The 12,879-nt window shown below is 44.5% G+C and overlaps 1 protein-coding gene and 1 pseudogene across 3 annotated transcripts in view; one reads left to right on the top strand and one right to left on the bottom strand.

Moving 5' to 3' along the window:
• PSD3 (pleckstrin and Sec7 domain containing 3) overlaps positions 1-12,879 on the bottom strand; it is a gene marked incomplete at both ends in the record, with an annotated part of 558,422 nt that overhangs the window by 501,822 nt on the left and 43,721 nt on the right. The window lies entirely within an intron of this gene.
• LOC309838858 (protein phosphatase 1F-like) lies at positions 959-1,741 on the top strand (annotated as a pseudogene). The gene has a single exon. The product of its transcript is annotated as a protein phosphatase 1F-like (transcript).

Genomic DNA, 12,879 nt, shown 5'->3' with positions numbered 1-12,879 from the left:
CTCATTTTGTTGTGAATATAAGTTGAATATGCACATATTACAGTTGAAGAACTTCTGAAACTTTTAACAATAAGGAGGGCTACTTTAATGCTCTAAATTTTGTCATTTGGTTAAAATGTCACATAGTTGTCACACACACACAAAACAACAGGACATCTTCAAATCCATTTTGTTCAGAAAAAGGACTTTGTATGTGATTTCTGAAAGTTATTTAATAGCTAGAGATACACAATCATCATATTTTTGGATATGAGATTGTTTTCTCGTTTAATTTTTTTCTCCTTTGTGGTTTTCTATAGAAATTGCCTATACTAGTTTATATTGCTGATGCTGTTATGGTGCTTTTATAGTAAATGATTGATTCTAGAATGGTTATCCGTAAAAGGACATTTTTCTTTTCTCTTTTAGAATATATTTTGTTTTTCAAACCTTAATTTTTATTTCTTCTAAGGAGTAGGGTTTCTATTGCATCTAAAGGATCTATGTAGACATAGGGCTTAAAAGTGAGAATCAGGACAGATTTTAAACCTCTTCTTTCTTGCTCTCCTTCTCCTTCTGTCTCCTTTCTACCTGTACTGCTTACACCCAGCCCTGCACCCTTGCCTTGGTGACCTCCCTAGGATTTATTTTCTTTCCTTTTCCCTGGGCTCCCTCTCAGCCTCGCTGTAAAGTTCTCAGTCTATCCCTGGTCTTCTCAGCCTGTTGTCATAGTGACAACCACACTCCCAGGAGTAGCAGTCTCATGAGTGGTTGGGATGGACCTGACACCAGGTCCCACAAACAAGCCTGTAACTGTGTGGACTTCAGCGGCTCTGGGCAGACGTTTAGCAGCTAGGCCAGAGCTGTCACCATACGGTGTTGTTAGAGAGAAAAAAAGAAAAACGAGAAAGAAGCCCACACTGTTAAAAACCTAGGCTGGGGGGAGCGGCTAGCGGGCGCCGGGCGGCCGTGTGGCAGAATGAAGACCAACGACCTGGCAGCAGCCCCCGGGGATGCTCTGGGCATGGCCTCAGGACCCCCACAGCAGAACAGCCAGAAGGCAGAGGAGAACCCCAGCCTCCTGGACGCACTCCTCCGCGACTTCCCAGCCCTGCTGGGCCCGGAGAGCCTGTTGCCATGGAAGGTCCGAGGGACAATGCTGATCCAGGAGGAGGTGAAAGGCGAGCTAGCTGAGCTGGCCATGAGCTAGCTGAGCTGGCCATGGGCTTCCTGAGCAGCAGGAGCGCTCGGCCGCCACTTGCTGCCTGCCTGGCTGCTGCGGACGGACCTTTCTGAGTTGCGGAAGTTGCCGGAGCAGGTGGAGGAGGATCGCGATGAGGAGGAGGAGGCCCCTGTGAGCCTGCTGGACGCTGCGGGCCTGGTGCGGAGCCTCTTTGACCGGCTCTGGGAAGTGTGCAGCCAGTGGCAGAAGCAGGTGCCCGTGGCTGCCTGGGTCCCGCAGCGGCAGTGGCTCGTCTCCGTGCATGCCATCCGTAATGCGCGCCTCAGGATGGAGGACAAGCACGTGTGCCTCCCAGCCTTCAACCTGCTCTTTGGCCTATCGGACTCTGTGGACCGCGCCTACTTTGCCGTGTTCGATGGGCACGGAGGGGTGGACGCCGGGGGGTACGCGTCTGTGCACATGCACGCTGTTGCTGCCCACCAGCCGGAGATGCCCACTGACCCTGCGGGGGCCCTGCGAGCAGCCTTCCGCTGCACCGATGATATGTTCCTCTGGAAAGCCCGGCGAGAGTACAGATAAAAGCTACGTTTACACTGTACCCTCATCTATAAGCGTGCAGCAGAATTACGTCGAAAACAACACACGTACGGTAAAAAACATCTTATTGCTAAAAACTGCTAGCCGTCATCTGAGCCTTCCAGTCGTGATCTTTTTGCAGTAGGAACATCAAAGATGACTGCTCACAGATCATCACGACAGAGAATAATAATAATGAAAAAGTTTGAAATATCGCAGGAGTTACCAAAATGCGGCACAGAGACAGGAAGTGAGCAAATGCTGTTGGAAAAATGGTGCCAATAAACTTGCTCGGCGCAGGGTTGCCACAAAACTTCAGTTTGTGAAAAACGCACCATCTGCGAAGGGCAATAACGCGAAGCAGCAATACGAGGTCCACCTGACCCTCCCCACCCTCCAAACACCTCCCCCGGGCAGGTCTCACTAGGCTGCTGGTGTCGGCAGTTAGCGCGATGAGGCGCGTTTGTTTCTGAAAGAAGAAAGGACGCATTGGTCCCTCTGTGACCTTACCGCCCACTGAACCTCACCGCGGAACCTCGGGGGTCCTCCTAGCAGGGTGGATACTAAGATCGTGTCCATTTCTGAGATCGGGAAACAGGCCCAGAGAGCTGAGGCCTGGCCCAGTCGACAAGGCAGGAAGAGACGCGGGGTGGGGGTGGGGGGGGGGGTAGGCACCGTCATCAGATGCTCTGAGCACAGACCTCACCAGAATTAACAAGGCTGCATTTGAATCTGAACAGAAAACCTTCCAGGTCTAAGACTGTAAGCTGGGAGCCCGGCCACCCGCCACCCGGGAGCTCAGGGCTGCCACTCTAGTCAAGAAAGAATTCTCTGAAGCAGAGCTGTTTAGCTTAGGCTGTGTTTATTAAAAACACCTTTGCTGAGACGTTAACAAAAACAAACCTAGGCTGGTTCATTGCCTGCTCACTGATGAGGATTTAAAGGACAAGGTAAAGATAGGTACAAATATTTAGAGAAATATGACTGTAGACAGATGACATTCTGGATAATAAGGGAAATAACGTAATTTTAGAACACAGTGAGCCACAGACTTAAGGAAACTAGTTGGAAAAACATCTCCATTTGAAAAGGACCTAAAGGGTCTCGGAGGAAAACTTGGCAGAGACTAAACAGTCAAATTAGTGAGCGTCTTTCTTAGAATTAAGGCTAGCTCAGGACTTTCTTTCTGAAAGAGAACAGTTTGCTCCATATAATACCATTTTACCAATAACACTACGTCACAAACCTAGTTCACCCAAGTATTACATTATAGTAAGAATCCAGTGAAGCAAAGGTTGAAGGATGAAAATAGAAGTCCTTCCTCCTTCCCCTCCTCCCCAAATTCATGGAATCGTGGACCTGGAAATCATCTATTTCAACCTTACCCTCAAGGCAGGAAGCCCTTATACAGCAGTTTTAACAGGTGGCCATCCAGGTTCTGCTTCATTACTTCCAGTTGACAGAGAAGTGAGTCATTGCTTCACAAAGCAGCCCATTCTATTTTTAACAAACTTCAGGTAAAAATCCTCCACTAATAAAGAGCTAACACTCATGTTCTATTTACTCTGTGCTAGGCAGAGGCCTCCGTGCATTAGCTGGGAATCCCCACAGGACCCCATGCAGCAGGCCGGTGGCTCCGAGCAACTAACCCCACCACAGCAAGGACGGGATCTGGATTTAGGTCCAGCCTGACTCCAGAGCATCCTATGTAACCCCTGTGCCATGGGGCCGCAGGTCACACATGCCTCCCTGTAGCTTCGCCATTCACGCTGGTCTGGACACCAGCAGTCAAGCCACCACTCCCATTCCTCTTCCACTCCAATAGCCTTCAGACCCTTGAAGATGGCAACTGTCATCTCCCCACCCTGCCCCGCAACTCCTCTCCTCACTGCTTATTCAGCGGCAAATTTTTGGAAGCCTCTTTCATCTGGATGACCATCTTCTCGGGATGGGTACTGAAGAGCAAACACAGTAGATAAGGTATAAACAGAGTAATAATTACAGATGAAATTGTCATGTTTTGGCTACCAGATTCAGTGGAGGAAAAGATTTTATAGGTAATAAGCATAAAAATTATCTTTTTAAATATTTACTACTGCATGTATTTATGTGTACTCGCAAATCTTTTCATTACTAACATAGTAATTATCGTTCTAAACACATTATAGTGCTGCATAATGATAACTTATTGCCCAAGCTGAATTATATTTCAGGAGCTAAGAATGAATTTCATGGATGCAACCATTTCTGTGCATCTCTGCTACCATGGCAACCAGTTAAAACAGGTTTGCTTAATTAATTAGTTGTTGGTAAAGTACTATGAAGATGAAGACTGCTATTAATAGATTCACAGTGTTTGGTATTAACGCTAGTGTGATTAACATAAACGTAAAGTGTTTATGGCCGGAGTAGACCAATTCATTTTCCATTAACAGCCATATTTCATCATTGAATTAAGAAAAGGATTTTTTAAAACTTTTATCACCCTTTTTATTTTTAACAAATTGTCTAGTCTCTCTTTTATGCTTCTCTTGGCCAAATCTTAACCAACTCACATCATACACTCAGGCAGAAGAGAAAATTAGTGATAACCAAAGTTTCCTGATGAAAAAGGAATATCTTCTGATGGTGGTGACAATACTCAAATGCCACTGCTGAGCCTTTCCGTTTCCTAAAGCTGAATGCAGGGTATGGAGATTGTCCCGAGTGAGAGCTGGAGGAATGGCCGCATCATCCCCCAGGACCTATTTCCCAAAATGGCACAAGGGTTGTTTGCAGGGAGCTTGTCAACCTCCCTTAACTCCCACCAATGCTTATGCAATCGAAGTAAAAACCGCTGTTTGCCATGCAGATGGAACTATGTGACAAGCTCTCCAGATTGTCAAACCTCCAAACAGATGGGCTCCAGGTCTGCCACAGGTTGAAATTCTGGAGCTGCCGTTGCTCCTTTCCTACCTGCCTCCTTGCTATGATCTCTTGAGTCTCCAGGGAGATCTTCTATCATGGAATTTAGAAGTGGGAAGACCCACCCAAGGCCCTCTACTCTACCTCCCTGCATTCTAATAGGTGAGGTATTTCACAGATGAGGAAAAACGAAGTTCAGAGTTAGCTGAACTCAGAGAGTGCTGGGCTGGGCTGGGCTGGGCTGGGCTGGGCTGGGCTGGGCTCCATTTGGATTGTGGTGGGGTTACATGGCTGGTTGGAAGTCTTATCCTCAGGTAGACTGAGAATACCTTCCACTATCCTAGCTTAAACCAGATCCATGAACCTCTGGCTGGGTCCATTTAAATGGATTCAATGGACTACCTCATTGCCAGTAATTGAAATGTCCTCGTTTACATGAGGGCAAGGAGTGAATGCTCAGGCCTGGGCTCCTCTTCTTTTTTGGTACGCGGGCCTCTCACTGTTGTGGCCTCTCCCGTTGCGGAGCACAGGCTCCGGGGGCGCAGGCTCAGCGGCCATGGCTCACGGGTCCAGCTGCTCCGCGGCATGTGGGATCTTCCCGGACCGGGGCATGAACCCGTGTCCCCTGCATCGGCAGGCGGACTCTCAACCACTGCACCACCAGGGAAGTCCGGGCTCCTCTTTAGATGGTGGCACACCCCAGTGCCCACCTGGGGCCAGAATAAGACAAAGGATGAACATGACTTCAATATTTCCCTTCCTCTGAATACCCTGTGCTTTCATGTTGGCTTTTGTAGCAGCGTCTTATGCTCTTTAACATCCCTTGGTGTTAAGCATCCTCAGATGTTAACATCTGCAGCCCTCCCACCGCACGTTAGATTTACCCCTCCTTGGAGTCATCCTTTGTGACTGACAAGGACTCTTACAGAAAAGGCATCACCAGCATCTCCATCCCCAGGTTATGTATTTGTGGTTTAAAAGAATCCTTCAGTCTGTTAAGCCTAAGGAGTGATTGAAAATGGCAATTTCAAGTCTATGGCAGATCAGTGGGAGAATTCCTGTGCTGAACAGTCTAACCTGAGAAAGAAAGGTCTGGCTTGCAAGATACCAAATGGGATGCTGTTCAAATGCAGCTTATATGTAACTGCCTGCTGGAGATGCTGTGGAGGGAATTCAGGTGACCTTGGGCCAGATGACCTTTCAGATGCCTCCAGCCCTGAGATTCTTAATGATTGTGTTGCATGAATGGCGGCTCGATTCACTGCTGGTCAGTGGCCACTTGTAAAGGCTTTCTTACACCTCTACAGAGCTCTGATCTTAGCTCTGGCAGTGCTTATCAAACAGTATCAGTTCAGGAAGTTGGAATTATCAGCCCCATGTGGCGTAGTGAGAAAGAGGCACTCACAAGCTCTCAACAAGTGGGGGCCATGGGCTGATCTAACAAGATGGCACTGAAAGACCTTCTCTTTATCAAAATACCCATCTCTCTTCTTATCCTTATCATCCGTTTTGTGCTCCTATCTCAACATCTATCTTCTCTTCCCTAACACTAAGCCCTGTGTCTAAATATATGAAACTTTTTCCTTTCTTTACAGGATTTTGTTCACTCAAGAGGTCTTCCCTGAACTCCATTAATCTCCCCAATTTATATCTTATCTTTCTCCTTCCTTTATATTCCAAACTCTTACCAAAAGAAATAATACCTGGGACTTCTCTGGTGGTGCAGTGGTTAAGAATCTGCCTGCCAGTGCAGGGGAGATGGGTTCTATCCCTGGTCTGGGAAGATCCCACATGCCACGGAGCAACTAAGCCTGTGCACCACAACTAGTGAGCCTGCGCTCTGGAGCCTGCGACCCACAACTTCTGAGCCTGTGCTCCACAACAACAGAAGCCACCGCAATGAGAAGCCCGTGCACTGCAACGAAGAGTAGCCCTTGCTCGCCACAACTAGAGAAAGCCCACGCGCAGCAACGAAGACCCAACGCAGCCAAAAAAAAAAAAAGAGAGAGAGAGAAATGATATCTAAAGTTATTGAGCAGTTGCTATGCATCAGGAACTGAGCTTAACAATTTAAGTGGATTATTTCATTTATTTCTCATAATATTTTAATATGATACTTTTATCCCTATTTAGTATATGAGGCAATAAGGCTTAGAGAGATTAAAAATCTTTCCTGAGGCCCTACAGTTAATGCTGAAGTCTGGGTACAAATCCAGGCAGTTTAACTCCAGTGATCTTAACCAATAAGGCCTCATCCTCAGGACCTGGGTCCCTGGCAATCTGACCTTTGACCCTGCACTGCTGAAACTGCCCCTCCTCCAGCTTTGTCCTTGTCCTACTTGACCTTCCCTCCATTGACCTTCTTTCTTCCTTGACTTCATGAGACCATGTGCATCCTTTTTTTTATCCGCAAATTTCTTCCTTATGCAAATGTTCTGGCCTTTGCTTTTTTTTTTTTTTTTCCCCATCTTCTTCTCTCCCTTTTCTTATTTTTTGCTCTTTATCTACCTTGGCAATCTCATCCTTTCCCACATTTCAATTACAAAATCAATGCAGGTATCTGAGCTCATTTCTGAGTTTCAGTTTTTATATCTAACTGGTGAACGTCCCAGGGACACCTCAAACTCAGCATGTCCAAAGCCAAATTCATCATCTCTCCTTTATTTGTACACCAACCTCACTTCCTGCTGATGAAATGATGTCATGTCCTGGAAAGAACACAAAGCAGGGAAATGAGGGGACGTGGATTCCAGTCCCTGACATGCTGGCTGTATGAACCCTATCTCCTGAGTAAGGGGGTGTTCAATGGGTGGCATTAGATGCCATCCACTCTGTATTCCTACAACTCCTCATGTCCCACATCCATCACTCTTTCAGGTACCCAGGGATGGAATCTTAGAGTCATCTTTCACCCCTGCATATATTCAATCTTGAAATGGAAAGGAAATTTTTCTAATAATTGATTAATTAATTTTAATTTAATTTATTTATAGAATACCTACAAGATGACAACACTGGGAAACACAGTGGAGAATGAATGAGAAAAAGTCCCTACCTCATGGAGTGAGTGGAGGCTGACAGTAAACATCTGCATGAATAAACGTTTTAAATAATAGAAAGGAACAAAAAGAGCCGTGACGAAAAAGAAAGCAGGTCAATGGTTTGCAAGCGGCTTGGTGGGAAATGTTTTAGTTAGGGTGGTCTGAGGAGATGATGTTGGAGCATTGACCTGACAATGAGGGAACGTACCACAAAGACGGGAGGGGAGCCTGGGGAGAGGGCAAAGGTCGTGAAATGGGAGCAGTGAGAGGATCCTCGTGGTTGGTGCAGAGCACTAAGGACCAGAGCTCAGCATGAAGGCGGGAGTCCAGGTCTTTGGGCCTGAAGGCCATGCTCAGAATTTGGATTTAGATTTTAACTGGTGGGGATACCTTAGAGGATTTTAAGCCTGAGAATAACTTGGCCTGATTACATTTTAAAAGATCACCTACTGCTATGTGGAGAATAGATCATGGAGTTTGCAGCAGGACAAGAGTGATGACAGGAGGACCTATAAGATTCAGTTGTCAGGTAAGAGAGTCTTGGGGCTTGGACCAGAATATCCATGCAGGTGACGAGCTTGCTGAAGAAGCTACATGTGAGGGGCTGTGTCCCTTATTACTGGAAGTATCCTGGAAGGGGGGGAAGTCAGGGATGTTGCCCATGAGTCAGGTTTGGACAACATGGTATGGAAGGTTTCGCTACCGCCAACATTCTACACTCTATGAGACTTGATTCCATTTTATGTAGAATCTGCTTTATCTACTTTTTATATGGCCCCATAACCCTGTAAGTCAGAAGACAAAAGGGACAGGCATTAACGCAGAGGTCAGAGCTAACTGGAGCTGGTCTAGCTAGTTATCCTACCTTTAGGAGCTGACTGGTCCCCAGTGTAGTAGGGTGATTTGCCATAACGAATGAGCCCCAATGCATGACACCCATTTTACTTATCTATGTGGAGTCAGAATCCCCTGAGCCTTAAATTCATAGTAAAAGGGGTATCAATTTGTGAAGATTAAATGAGGGAATGCATAAAGTTTATAGAAATCTAAGTTACTAAAAGTATAAATTTTTATAGAAATCTAAGTTACTATTCTTACTTAAATGAAATTCAGTGCAAAAGTACAATAAAATGTCTTACAATGTGCTCTGTCCCTTTGCAAAGCTGTAACTGCTGGAAATGCTACAATTCTTGAACTTGCTGGGCCAGACCCAAGGACAGCTACGTGTCTTTGTATACAAAGTTAATATGTGTCAGACAAACACACTGGACTATACGCCCAGGCAAATTTCCAGTAATGAGACAAGGGTAAGAGTAAGAAGTAAGTGTTTCCCAACATGCTCTGAACCAGAATTCCTCTGTTTTGATGTCATCAGCACACTTTTTCTGCCATTTTATCTTTTCTCACAAAAAAGAAACCAAAAACTGTGATTTCTAATATTATTTCAAAATTGTGCTTTTCCTATGTGGTTTTTTAAAAAAACATCCTTTTTTTTTAGTTAATTAGTTTATTTATTTATTTATTTTTGGCTGTGTTGGGTCTTCATTGCTGCATGCAGGCTTTCTCTAGTTGCGGCAAGTGGGGGCTACTCATCATTGCGGCGTGCAGGAGCTACTCTTTGTTGCGGCGCGCGGGCTTCTCATTGCAGTGGCTTCTCTTGTTGCAGAGCATGGGCTCTAGGCACGCAGGCTTCAGTAGTTGTGGCATGCGGGCTCAGTAGTTGTGACTCGCGGGCTCTCGAGTGCAGGCTCAGTAGTTGTGGTGCACGGGCTTAGTTGTTCTGCAGCATGTGGGATTTTCCCGGACCAGGGCTCGAACCCGTGACCCCTGCATTGGCAGGCGGATCGTTAACCACTGCACCACCAGGGAAGCCCTCCCATGTGGTTTTATAGAGAGCAAAGGAATGAAGAAACATATTTGAAAAAGGGAGACAAGAGATAATCAAAACTGAATTTTGTTCTAATTCTCTTCTGAATTCTTTAACTTGTACATTGTCATAATTCAGACCTTTACATGAATTTCATCATCAAAGAAACTTTAAGGGGAAAAGAGAATTTCTCTTTTCATTAAAATTGTTTTATTTTATGTGTATGTGTTTATATGGAAACAAAACAAATCTGATGAGAAACAGCTGGATGAACATGTGGTTTCAAAACCGTTACATAATAAACGAGGAAAAGATTCAGATTCCCACATTGCACCTAACATGTGGTATTTCATCCCTACAGCACCCCTCCCCCCACTTTTTAAAGGATATCAAATTCTAAAGTGATTTCACAGGTGACCCACCTTCTAGAATTACATTCTGCAAACTTATTTCCCTCCACATGCTTAGTGAAATGCGGGGTGAGGCTCGCAGATGAGTGAGCCCCCAACATGTTCTTCTCCAAGCAAGCCTAAGTGTATGTATAAAACCAAAATGTCAGGCATGATAAATCTAGGTCTATAATATATAAAGTGAAGAAAATCATACGTAACAGCAGAATATCAATGATTGACATATCAAAAACCTTCAATTCTATGCCAGCAAAGGTTGTCTATAAGTTGACCAGGTCCAGACACCAACAGAATTTCTTCAGTTTTCTTTAAAAAAAAGTCTGGGACATAAACAAAAGCACCTCATGAAAGTACTTTTTTCATGGGTCACTGAAACTCAAAATCACTGAACTTATGAAGAGTTCAAAGGAATATCATAAATCCACATGAAAGGCTTGAGCACTGGCTTGGGTGTTTTCATTTCATTCGTAACACTTGATGTTGCTGCCAAAAGTTCAATTTTCTCTCTCTTTCTTTTTAATTGAATGAAATACCTATAAAGGAATCATACCTCCTAAAAAGAAAGCACAACTTTACAAGAGAAGAATGATGACTCTCATCTCCAGTTAAATACAACTTCCATCTTGGTAAATTTGAATAAAGGAATATACTGCCAGTGAGTTGGCCAGTAATGCAGGTAGGAGGGAGGGAGTTACAAAAAGACCGGGTCCTTACTTATCCTACCGCCTCTCCCCAGGAATCTGGTACATGTCCATAAACTACTTTGACCTTATAGAAAATGGGTGGAACAGAAAAGAGTAGAAAAAAAAAGAGTAAAGACCCAAGACTTGACGCATGTTAACCAGGAGGCCAGTTCTACGTTCAGCATCAGACCACACATTTTGCCAAATATCATAGACTGGCAAACAGCATATATGGCCAAAATGATTGTGGTAAGAATTCACAGGTATGGAATCATGCTACATAAACAGGATCTCAAAGCAGTTTTAGTGGTAGCTCAGGGTCAAAAGCTTTTCAATTTACTGTGATATTCAGCCAAACAGCTCCCACACAATCCTCTCATCTGGTCATGGTTTTGTGGGGCTGTGGACTCTACAATCCCTCCCACCTGGGAGGAAAATGGGATCCAACCTATTACTTTTGCAGGCCATGTTTAGGTTCATAGCTGGGGGGAAATACCGTGACCACATATTGTGTCAGGGCTCAGATACTCACAGAGGCATTAACCACATTATGATTTTTCTGCAGGACCTGAGTCTTTTTTGTCTCCTTCTCCCCACGCTGCTGGCCAGTCTCCCAGCTCAGGGCCTGGAGCAGCTGCATCTGGGGATCTGTGCTGAGGACTGTGCCCTGCCCCTATTGCAGTCCCCCCACCCCACCCCTCGAACAACTACATTCAGGACCAAGTAAGATGCTGTGCTGCACCCGGCTCCTCCCTGTCAGGGCCTATCACATGTATTGATCGCTCTCTGCTTATTACTCTTGCCCAGGCACTCATCACCTCACAACTGACTAATTCCTGCAATCTCCTGGCTGCCTTCCCCCCTCAAACCCGTGCTGCGAACAAGTGCCAGCCTATAGCTTCAATGGTAGCCTCCCTTCTCCAAGCCAGACTGGGGTAATGCAAACAGCCTGGACTTTGGAGCAACAGATGGGATTCAAATCTAGGCTCCATGATTAATTAAGTCACTAACCAAGTCACTCTACCCTTAAACCCATTTACTGACTTGTAAGTGTGTTAATCCCCACCTGGTTATCAAATAGATTAAATAAGATTATATCAATTGTATCCTTGAAAACATCTAGTACCCAGTTTATAGCAGATATTAAATGAATGTAAATTATTATCTATTCTTTTTCACTATATTTACTGTTCTTTGTCAACTCATTCCATGGTCTTTAATCTAATCACCAAGACCAGGTCTTTTTCTCTAGAGTTTGCAGTCTGGTGCAAACAGTAAAACATTGGTGTATTCCCCCACTTTTCGGACCAAATTCAAGACAACATTTATTCAACAAACACAGAGTTAGTGTCAACTAGATACTAGATACTGTACAAGCCTACTATATCAACATGAAATACAATAAAACATGAAAAATACTGTGAAAGCAAAAGAACTATGAAAGTTCTATGAGAACCTTGTTCTGTGGTGTACCACAAAGATTCACAGAAGAGATTCTCCAAGGATGAATAGGAGTTTGGTGGAGAGATGGGGAAGGCTATATAGAAAAATGTGAAGGCTTAGGTATGACCCGGGGAGACAGGCAGATGAGACTTTTGAAGAAGTTAAGGCCCAAATTGTGAAAATCCTTGAATACCATTATAGAGGTTTAGGACTTTGTTACAGGCAATTGAGAGAACATTTTAAGGAGAGAATGAAATGAAACCAAGAGATTCACAGTTCCATTGAAAAAGTTCACCAAAGGGTATTTCTCTTATATGTCTTTTATTTTGAATATATCAGAAGTGTTAACGGAGTTGAGACTGACAGTAGCCAAACTCCCTTGAACACAGCCAAGTATCTTTCCTGGAAAAATAAGAAGCATTTCTAAGCAACAGCATAAAGCTCTTGAAAATAGCAGTTCCCAGTAGCTGTTTTCTAGGACTGATTCTACAGAAGTTTACCCAAGTGATTAGAAAACTCTTTGCTCTTGCGAAGATGAGGTCTCTTTACATAACAAAAGAAAGGTAATAATCCCTTTCCTCTGTAACATTTCTCCATTAAGAGGGGAAGGAAATTCTAGAAATGGAAGAAAGTAAAAGAAACCAGCCCTCTGATTCAGCTCAAAATCAACTGAGGTTGGCTGTGTTGAGAGGAGGCTACTAACAATTGTTGGGCACCTTCTAGGTGTCAGCACTATGCTAGATGCTTTATACACATGATCTCATTTAATCCTCACAATAACCTACCAAGTAGG

Source organism: Grampus griseus (assembly GCF_964374135.1).
Source record: "Grampus griseus genome assembly, chromosome: 21".
NCBI lineage: Eukaryota > Metazoa > Chordata > Mammalia > Artiodactyla > Delphinidae > Grampus > Grampus griseus.
The sequence above is the reverse complement of the archived record's forward strand: the minus strand, read 5'-3'. Positions and strand labels throughout refer to the sequence as shown.